The 11,472-nt window shown below is 41.0% G+C and overlaps 1 protein-coding gene across 1 annotated transcript in view; it reads right to left on the reverse strand.

Annotated features, from left to right (window-relative positions):
- The window catches only part of LOC105200426 (dynein regulatory complex subunit 7), an 89,303-nt gene extending 87,236 nt beyond the window's left edge, over window positions 1-2,067 (reverse strand). Inside the window, exon 1 of the mRNA XM_039448734.1 lies at window positions 1-2,067. This exon is cut by the window's left edge and continues 83 nt beyond it. The gene's annotated coding sequence lies outside the window, so the exon portion shown is untranslated.
- Window positions 2,068-11,472: the final 9,405 nt, after the last annotated feature.

Consider the following 11,472-nt stretch of genomic DNA (forward strand, 5'->3'; position numbering starts at 1 on the left):
TTGCTTCTGCTTCTGCCGCTGCAACTGATTACGCAATGCTGCCGGCGCGCGGCTCTTCTATCTCTCGCGACCGTGCGCGCATCATTGCCTCGTAACGTATTACGCTAAGCCGTTATAACGAGAACTGGAAAGGTTTGTCGGCGCGTCGACGGCAACTTTTAATTCAATTCCGTTACCGCGCTGCCTTCCCTTCGCCGCTCCTACGCCGCTCCGACGACATCTCGCCCGTACCGACTACCGGCGCAACCACAGACGAGAAAATCGCGGCGATTACACACCATGACCATTACCATTATGCCGTCCGCGAAAGCTATTTATTAAAGCGACGCGAGGAGTCAGACGTCCGGGAATGAATAAAGGCGCGTTTTACGCGCGACAGCGAGAGCTCGCCTGAAATTCTGCTCCAACTCTGCCGAATCTCTTTGCTTCGCGCCAATCGTGCGTGTACCGAGTACTTCGTTGTAATGTTGATATCAAAATAAAAATCGAAAATCAATCAAATTCTTCCTGCGCGAGGCCTTCTTATTTCTCCAATGATTCATCACATTGTTTGAACACTTTTTCGCTGCACGTATAAAATAATAGAAATAAATACTTTCGTAATTCAAATATCATACTTTTCGTTAAAGTCATTCTTAAAATTACATTTTCTCATCAGGAACGATAAGTTCTTTAATCGTTCGAATGCATCCCGGCGTGAGACAGGTTTCTAGCTAGATAATTTATTATTTGTATAATTTATGATTTATAAAGAAGGCAAGTCGTAAATAGCACATAAATCGCAGGCTTTTAGGGAAAAGCTGAGTAATATAACAAGAAAAGAGGGTACACATTTTTTTTCATAGAAAATCGTATCCTTTCTTTTCACTCGTAAAACTTTCTTTAACAAAGAGAAAACATTAAAGCGCAAAACGGTTGACCAAGAGATAATTTACAACCATTCGAAAATTAAAAATCTAGTGAGAATTAAATAATCAAGGAAATGACATATGGTACCATCGCAACGGACGTCGATTGATTAATGACGCACGAAGCTTTATTCGTCATTGTTGTCAGATGCCGTTGCGCACGTTCTCCCTTTTTTCTGTTCTTGCGCTATTCCGAATCGCGTTATCGCATTGCAAGCTGCGCGAATAGCGCGATTAACGAGCAATTATATACATGTATATGTATAATCGAAATGACTGTTACACTGTCCGGCGTATCGAACAAGCGTGCGAGGGACACAGTCGTTCGAGTATCGGTTAGTAAAAAAAAAAAGAAAAACGTGGGAAAGAAAAGAATTATGACCGTATTGTTTAGCTGACTTATTGATCGCTACAAAAGGCTATCTTTTAAAATTATACAATACATCCTGTTAAAGTATTTGACTATAATATATATAATAGACGAAAGTACTGCGATTTTGTTGCTTTCAAGATGCAAACTTTGACAATTTTTGGAAGCAAATTCAAGAGAATGAATAGCGACAATTGTTACTTGGGGTTTTTATGTTTCCGATTTCCACTTTTCGCTCTTCCCAGCCGAACGATATAAATTTCGAACGTTCGATCGTTCATAAGCGACCTATATTTGATTTTATACTTGTAAATGTCCCGTTGACGCACTCTCAATGATGAGTTTGGAAATATAGGCGGTAAGAACAGACTTTATAGATACAAACCTTGTATTATTAGACTCGTAAAACTAACAATAAAAAGTATAAAGGGCGGCAGTGTGAGTCAAGCGTGATGATTAGCGTGTAAAAATAAATAAATAACGATACAGTTACAAAGTAAAAAATATATTGAGCGTTTCAACTCTATCTTCGAGCCATCTTCAACAAACGTTCGACGGACCGTGAAAAAATTTGTGGAGAATGATTCTCAGCATGAACGTTTATTGATGACCTGATACCTCTGTTAGGCATAATTATGGACGTGTTACCACATAATCGATATGTTACCACCCAAGATTGGCATTTGTTTAAAAAATTGAAACAGTAATAAATAAAAATAGAAAGACGTAAGTGGTACGTGATCAGTGTTACAAAAAAAAAATTTAATAAAAATCGTAGCAGTAAAAAAAATGAAATATTTGTAAAAGTATAATTAACCGGAATAAATTGTTAACAGAAATAAGAATTGAATTTTTATTGTAACATTGGCCATGTACCGCTTACGTTTTCTTATTCTAATTGACTACTATTTCAACTGTCTTGACAACTGCCGATTCTGAAAGAGAAAACACGTTCCCATCATGTTTCTACCTAAGCTCTTAGATCTTGTGACCTATGCTTTTTAAGGGAATTTTCTACAAGTTTTTTCACAGTCTGCAGAAATGTAAGTTTTCGCATTCAACAGCGTGAATACTTTCTATAATGGCTCAAAGATAGAGCCGAGATATTCATGTACATTTACTTTGTAACTATACGAAAATTTAATATATTACTCCCTATTTCATGGCAAAATGTGAATTAATGAACATAAGTGTGCGGTTTTTGCACAGGTAGATATAGGAAAAAAATTTCCTTCCTGTGCCTTTGTGTTCATCCTTGCTTTTTCTCTTACTTTCATTCCAACACTAAATCATACGGCATATTTACTTGTTATTCATTCGCTCATCTTTTGAACTCTCAAAGGTCCTTTACGGACGTCTGTGATTCACGAAAACATTTGTCACGAAACGTTTAAGATCGAGGAAATGACCAAGAAATACTAATATATTTCAATTTGAAACCTAAAACTACAAATTCTACATATCACTGTCCTAAAAGTAATTGTCCTCTTTTAAAAATGTGTTAAATCAATAGTTGATTAATAGTCGAATTAATATCGACTATATATAAAATTGTTCTTTCCGTGTACATATATATATATTAGATACGCGTTTGATGACTAACGTTAATGAAAATTTTAATAAATTTCGTTTGACGCTAAGAAAGTCCTTATACCGTTTAGTTTAGAAGAGATTCTTATTAAAAGAAGGAACTTGAGAATATTTTGACATAGATGGCCACCTTCCCTATTGTAGCTGACAGATTAAATCATTTACATCGTTATAGGTTATTATTTACATCAAAGATGTGTGAACTTTTCACACCACATTTGTGGAAGGTGAAGAGGCAATAAATTAAATCTCTCTTAATTTCTATTGAATATCCCTCTTTGACCTGACACATGACCCGAACATTCAAAGAATAGGAAAAATGGAAATCTTAATGTCAGAGTGATTTCATAGATCCGACTGAGGGATCTGAGTTTTCCTGCATTTAAGGCATTTCCCTTGGAGTGTTCCCACTATGAGTTTCCCCATTTCCAAATCCTATTCTTTGAATGTTTCAATATTTAACCTATTGCTTCTTCAGTTATTGCCTCTTTGGTGTTGAAAGTTATCTTTGGTATTCACATGTCTTCTTTGGTGTAAACGGTATAATATGTCAATAACATAGGAGGTGGACATCTATGTCAAAATATTCTCAAGTTCCTTCTGTATTTTGCTAGTAATCTCTTCTAAACGATAACATAAGAACTTTTTTGGCATCAAACGAAATTTTTCTAAAGAACATGCAGTAAATTTTTTTATTTTTGTATATTATTAATTATAAAAATAAATTGATAAAAATTATAAATATTAATTTTTAAAACATGCATGTTATTTAAGACGATTAAATTAGCTCTTCGAGCCACTTTTTATTATCGTCTCATCCATTAATTACGTCCAGTATCACAATATTTAAGATTTTAAACATTAAACGTACACTACCCTATGTTAAATTTATAATTGTTGTAAATACCGTAGGAAACATGATCTGCACCGAACATCATTGTTTAAAAGTTTATTAGAAAAAAATATATTCTTCATTTCAAAAGATATTCTATAAAAGAAAAAGTAATTTTCATCCATTAAGAGAGTTTGCAAAGTGTATATAATCTTCTTATTTCGAGAATACGTTTACTTCGATATAAATACTGAAATAATTTTAGCCATAAAACGGTAATTTGTTATGAAATATTTTTTTCTATAACGTAACTGAATATTGATATGGAAAAAATTGAATAAAAATTGTTTAGAACTATGGTTAAAAAAATATGTAATTTAGATATCGATAATTCTAACGAAAACTTGGCAGCAGAGCATTTATTCGTTTAGTGGTTGTCAGTTTAATGGACGTGCAGTCCGAATATTTGATAAAGACGCAACTTTGTTAGGGATTCGACGAAATCTTGTTAATGGCTGATGTAAAATTTGGGGTCGTAAATCTGCGCGCGCGTTTGTGCCTATAAAGAATAAAATCAAAAAAGAAAAAAAAAACAGGAAAAGAGCGAAGTATAATTTTTTGACGGCCTTTGATACTGTCAATAACTCTCAATACTTTTTTTTCAAGCTCGTACAGTTCCCTTTGATACCATGTTACTTCGTTAAATATCATACTTTGTCGAGGGGAACATTTTTGTCACCATGTGAAACGATCGTTATTTGACAAGAAAAAAGAGAGAGAGAGAGAGAAAGAGAGAAAGAGAAAGCGAGAAAGATCGGTACAGCGAATCGACGATTTATTTTACGGGAGCGTTTTAGGTCGATTAGGAAAAGGGTTGCTTTCGGCATCAGATCGATGAGAACTCGGCTCTTTAATTCTCCGGAGCATTAAAATCGATCCCTCTCTCCCGCCGTGGAATTCCCTTTCCCCGTTTGCGAAAGAGGAACGGAGAAGACCGATAAGTAGTTTCTCTCCCATCCCCGTGACCTCCCGCAGTAATAATACTGTCCCTCTCGGTTTAAGTTTCCTTTTGAATAACCTGTAGGTCACCGCATAAAAAGGAAACTTGTTGCGTTTACTTTATGTGTGTATACGTATACCGAGAGTGTCTCTCTAACCCATACTTGCAGCCGGCAGCGATAGAATACCACGTGGATACGGTTTGTAGAAATGCGGTCGGTCCCAGCGATAACTTTCGCAATGATAAACAATTTGTATTAAATAGCTTACAGCCGCCGAAATCGGATAATTGTCCGTTTCAGCATCTGTATATATTGGAAAAAAATAAAAACCTACAGAAATTGTAATAATATGTTATTTCTCCAACTCCCCTTCTTGTACATTCGTCTCTAATTGCTTACGTAATAACAGTAAAAAGATGAACGCGCCGAGTACTGTGGGTCAAGGACAGCTTGTATAGTGCACGCGGACATAAATATATGCGCAGAGAGATGGAGAGAAAGAGAGAGAGAGAGAGAGAGAGGGAGAGAGCGAGAGCGAGTGCCGACGTACTTTCCGCTATCTATAACAGAGCTCGCAATAAAAACGGACGGTAACGGCGGTCGGTGAAACGAAAGCGAAACTCACGGTCGGATAATAGTCGTCGTTATTACCGGGGCTCGTGCGATCTAATTAAAATTACTTTGCGACCGTTCGCACGTTATGCGCGGGGAGGAGAGGGAGGAGAGGGAGGAAAAGGAGGAGCACGAGCCTCTGGTGGAAAGGCGGGGGCACGCAGTTAACTCGATAATTTGTGTTTTGGGCCGAGTGCCGATCGTTAAAGCATCTGGTCGGGAACTGTTTCGACGATGAATGGAATTGAGCCCGAACAGACCGAATCTCAATGTAGCTAGGTATCGTCGTGCACTTGTTGCAGTGCGTCGCCACCCCGAGCAGAAAGATAGGATCGACCCGCTTCTATAACTCCGGCTGGCTTTCTGATATACGACTATACAGCTGAGCGCATACATGGAAATACGCGCGTACACATGCGCGTCCTCAGACACGGATACACAGTACAACGTTCCGAGCATCCGTAATGGCTTTATCATAAGGGATGAAACGGGAGCTATTAAGTAACGCGAGATCTCCGATTGAGGGCGGCAAACAAAAGCCACGTACCGATTAATTTGATAATAACATCGTTACCTAATTGAGCGGAGCGATTTAATTGACATCCGCGATCGATCGTAACGCGCGACTGTTTCAAATTTAATAAGCCTAATTTTGCCGCAATATGCTATAACAATTTAGATCATCTTCTTACGGCTCGGTCTCAATTGAGGAATTAAATCGCAGCGTGAAGAAAAAAACATTGAAATTTTTTTCAAAAACGTTTTTTTTTTTAAACCACCTGCGTTGTTATTGCGCCCATTGCGAAATTCACAATTTATTTACCCTAGCGTCTAATTTTAAGGATTGCCAAGCCCGTATTTTCTTCATACGGGAAAACTAGTAAATATATGTAAAAAGAAACAAATTTTCATTTAAAAATCCCATCTCTCTGTTGCCTTATGCAGGAAGCCAATAACATTGAGAACATTTTATTTTTTGGTCTAATTTTGATACAAGTTTGTTATTTACAAAAAATGTTATCTACGTCTTTGAAATACATATTATACATCGACTTTGAAAATCAACATAGACTTGGCTGTCTTTAAAAAGATTTTGATCGGTTTTGAAAAATCTCACGAAATATTAATTTACATTATATTAACCTGATCGTTACTTTTGTAATATTGTAATCTGGAAGAAAATCCGAAATCAGAAATATCTGATTTGTCTGTTTATTAACACAGTTTACTTTAGAGAACATTCAACTTTATTTCCGAAAATATCATTGAGCAGCTTTAATGCTCACTAAACCATTGGGTGACAAATAATTTCAAGACTTGGATATCTTGGGTCCATTTGCATCATAATTTATTCTCTATTTTTTTCTAATTTTAAGAATTAGAAGCAGATAGAGAAATTAGTTGAAACAAGATTAAAGTTAATCTACATTCGTGCAAACGGGCCTTAGATTATAATAACTTTCAAGGCAGACTGAAAAATTTTCTAACTTTTTTAAAGTCTTGTCCTTTTCTCTCAACATTGTCGTTCTTACCTCACCTCGCGTAAGAAAGCTGCTTGGGCAGATGTTGAGAAATTTTCGCTCGTAAACGAAGAATGTGTCATAAAACACTTTGGCATTAACGGTAACGATCATGATCTCGATCGCAAGCTCAGGTATCTTTTACCATGGTGATGTATTGAACAGAATGCTAAATCTATCCTTTAGTGTATTATTTGCCTTTAAAAAAAAAAATAACTTTATTATGAGATATTTGAAAGCAATAAGTAATATCTTGAATCTCACAATCAGTTGAAAGATAATACTTGCAGGCAACTTGCATAGCGCTATCACAACATTATCGCAATACAAACAAAATTGAAAAATCCCCACAGCATGACTTTTTTCCTTCTGAAGGCATCAATAACGAGAAATCTTGAAAAATTGCTCAAGTATTTATAGAATTCTTTTGGAGGTATCTTTTAGGGCTTAAAAAAACAGCATGAAAGAAGGATGAAAGAACAAGGGGTGAATGCAAGAAGTAAAGAACTTGACCAGTTGAAAATATAAAAAAAAGTGAAGTACAAGTTTATTTGAAATCGATGTTAGGTATGATTTTAAGTAAGTTGACGGACGTCTGTCGTACTTTGTGCCCAGCTGGGTCGAGCTATACCGTGCCGAGATGAGCCGTGCCACGCGGAACTATGTATTTACACCAGAGTAGATTGTCTTTCCTCTCGCTCTCTCGCAAAAGCTGTCGGCCTCTCCCTCGTTTCTCTCCCTATACCTTCGCTCTCAGCCCTGATATCTAGTACATAGGACGGGCAGAGAGTCCCTCTCTATCCCTCCGTCTCGCCTTCGTTCGTCGTTCTTCCTCCATCCTCTCTTCCTCCTTTCTACCTCGTAGGGTGTGTAGGGTAGCGAAGAACACGCGGTGGGAGCGCGGCGCGGCGCGAAGAGAGAATCCGCGGTGTAGAGAGAGAGAGAGAGAGAGGGAGGGAGGGAGGGAGGGAGAAAAAGAGAGATCAGTACCGAAAATGGAAGAGAGACGGGAGACAGGAAAGCCGATGGATAAGGGGTAACGGGGGGCGGTGCGAGGGGTTAGGAGACAGCTGCAGGCCATGCGAGGGTCCGTCGACCAGGCCTGGCCGTTTACCGCGGAATACACCGCGCGCACCGAAGAGAACGCGATAGCGAGAGAACGCGGGACAGAGAGAACGCGCCGCGCGTGATAGCAGGGACAGAAAGAGATGGAGAGGGGCGCGAGGGAGAGAGAGAGAGAGAGAGAGAGACAGGAAGAGAGAGATCGGGATAGAAACAGGGACGAAGAAAATACGGGGAAGCGAAGGAAGCGAGAGGAAGAAGATGAAACGCGATGGCGAGAGAGAAAGCGAGACGACCTACTTCGGCGTGGTCCGCGACTCGCTCGTCGCCCCAGCCGTTTTCCCCCCGCAATCCCCTTCGGCATTCCCTCAACCGACCCTCGACGCGTATACCGTTGCTCCCTCCTCCTCCTCCTCCTCCTCCTCTTCCTCCTTCTCCCCCTCCTCCTCCTTCTCCTCTTCCTCCCCCTCGGAGCTCGCCCGTTTCGTCCCCCGCCGACCCTTTCTCCCTCCGTCCCCCTTTGCTATCCGCCTCTTCACGACCCTCCGGCTGTGACTACGTCCTCTCTCCTTCCCATCCGCCCGTTTCCTCATCCCTCTTAGCTACCCTACCGATGCCTCCGCCGCCACCCGACGACGGACCCGAACCCTTGGCGCCCCTTTGCTCTTAGCCGCGGATGCGAAAGCCGCGCAGCGGTGTATATGGAGGGATGCGAAGGAGGTTGTACCGAACCGAGCAAGCTTCTCTCCAACGAGCCACAGGCAAGTTGCCGTAACTCGCGCTCTGGTAAATTTCCACGGAGACCCTGCTGTTTCTCCACGATATACCTGGCCCTCCTTATCTTTCTCTCTCTCTCTCTCTCTCTCTCTCTCTCTCTCTCTTTTTCTCTTTGCTCTTTTCTCTCTCGCTTCCTGTCTCTCTCGCACAGAAAGAACCATCGTCGGAGCTCACACATACAGTGTTACCTCTGCGACACTGCCACTAGCTACCTGCTGTGTATGCTTTCTTCTCGATTTTCCTTGCTCTCGCGTTTCTCCTTTCTCGGAAAAGGAGAAAGAAGAGAAAGAGAGAGAGAGAGAGAGAGAGAAAGAGAAAAGTGGACCGAGGAAGACCTTCGTTTCTTTGTCCATTTTTCCCGAAACGAAGAAGGTAGAGCAGCAGTGTATTAGGATTTCTTCCTGCACGGCGATTACGCAAGCTCTTCCGTTCGAAGCGAGTCGCGTTCGCTTACGTGTCCAGGGAGCCGGATGACGGGGTACGTGCGATGTGTCAACGAGAGGGATGCGAGGGACTGCGAGGGAAGACAGGGTATATCGATTTTCTTTTTTGTCGGTTGGAAATTTCGAAATCGCGCGCGCCGAAGGGCTCTCGCTCGATTAAGGACGCCCGGGGAGAGAGAGAGAGGTCGCGACGGGGTGAGTGGGCGGGAAAGGGATGCACAGGCTGATGGCCGGGTAATAGAGAAGGGTGCAGGAGGGATATCGCGTCAGAGGGCCTACTAGTTCGATTAGGACGCGAATAACGGCGAGGGCGAGAGCGAGAGCGAGGGCGAGGCACCATCGGACGACCGGATAGACCGATAGACCAAGGGCGAAGGAGGAACGCGACGTGTCCACCCCCGCAGCCGCGGCGTACGGTGATGATCGATAGCGCGCAACATCGGCTAGATTGTGATTCTTGCAAAAAATAATGAAGCCTCTCGCGCGAGCCAACGTTGTAACGCGACTTTAATCCTTTGATCGTCCGGGCCTAACGATTAACGGACGGCTTCATTCGATGGAACGTAATTGTCCTCCGATATGTCGCCCGATATTGTGCGGTCTTCCGGATTTCATTGTTAGATATTTCCCTCTCTGAAGTTACGTCATAATTCGGATGTGTATTACACATGTTTCTACGAATTGGAATAAGTTTCGACGATATCGGTATAGCACGTTGTGTATCTCGTTACGGTCATTTAATGATTGAATGATTCCCTTGAAAGACAATACAATTTCAAATAATTTAATTTATACAGAATTCATTATTCATTTTCAGTTTTTGAAATAAAATCTCGAGTAGAAGATTTCTTACGCACATTCCGATACAAGTCGTTGAAACGTCGAGTTTGATAAGCAAATTTAAAATCTACTCAAGTTTAATGAGTTAGCGAGGAATTATTAATTTTGCAACTTTTTAAAATCAATTTTCCTCCAAAAAAAAGTGTGACAAAAAAATTTTCATTTCACTTTTACGCGTGGAAATATTTATTTTGCGCAAACTCGTCAACTTCGTTAGCTGATGCTATCGTTTTCAGAGAGAACGGTTTGTATATCAAATCATATGTTCGTGTATCCGTGCATTAAATCGAATCCATTAATCGAATCTCAGATTAGCTAATGACACAATAAGGGCTTATTCGCGTTCGGATGAATGTAGCGCGTGAACAAACGTACGCTGGCTGAGTGTGCAAGGTGAGAGACACTGGGATATACATTCATGAGCCACTCCATTCACGAAATGTGAATTCTCGCTTTGCAAACTTTAGGGGTCAACGGGTCGAGGATGGTTAGCCACTTCTGGCGCGCAGGTTTACGAACGCTCCCCCTGTCCGTTATATCGAGTTGTATTCGATATATCGTCCGTGAGTCTTTCCGAGTTACAGTAGCAGCCGGTGCTCTCCTAGAGCAGGTATTAATTCCGATGTTATTCGAAGAAGTTGCGGGACGGGAGACGAGGTCGAAGTTTCGTGGGATTTCCTATCAGCGCGCCAACAAGAGAACAGTGCGAAGGAGAAAGAAGAAGAAAAGGGGGAGAAAGAGAGAGAGAGGGAGAGAAATGATTTGTAGGAGGAGGAGAGAGAATCGGGGTTTATCACGAGAGATCTTTCACGGTTGCAAGGACGGCGCAGGGCACAAGGGTGGGGGTAATCGCCGTTCGAGAGTCAAGGGGGAGCGAAGGGGGTTCGGGGAACGGGGAGGCAGAGAAGTAAGAGTAGCAGGAGGTATCATTCACTTTGCGGGAGTCGCGTTCCTCCGCCGCTCGTAATAATTTTCTTTTTTATGAATGAACTTAACTCTCCTCTTCTGTCTAACTCTATCTCCTTTCTTGTTCTCTCGTATCTTATCGCTCCTATCTGAACTTCTTCTCCCTCCCGCGCACTTGTCGTAGCATTTTCGCACAGGTTTGAGTTTAACCGAGCTGAACGTGACACTGACATTCGTCTTCGTCGAGGCTTCCGAGGACGACAAATCGCCGACGTTGACAGATATGAGCGTTTTTTTTTTTTAATGAATTATGCGACATGTGCGTCTCATTGATCTTTGATAAGCAGCTAGTCATTGCGGCGAATTAGCTTTGTATTTAACTCATTTACAAGCTTGTAAACGAAAATCAAGAACACGAAGGGAGGACGAAGGAGGTAACAACTTTATTCTTAAATAAGGTTGGATAACGCGACGTAATCGGTACTATTATTATTGAAAGTCGAAATGTATACGTGCAAATTTATCTTTTACTTGAAAACAATGTATTTTTTTTTTCAAGAATTTCAATGATTTATTAACAGTGGATCGATTCATCCATAAGTAACATGTTA

The sequence above is a fragment of the Solenopsis invicta genome, chromosome 4, assembly GCF_016802725.1.
Source record: "Solenopsis invicta isolate M01_SB chromosome 4, UNIL_Sinv_3.0, whole genome shotgun sequence".
Classification (NCBI taxonomy): domain Eukaryota; kingdom Metazoa; phylum Arthropoda; class Insecta; order Hymenoptera; family Formicidae; genus Solenopsis; species Solenopsis invicta.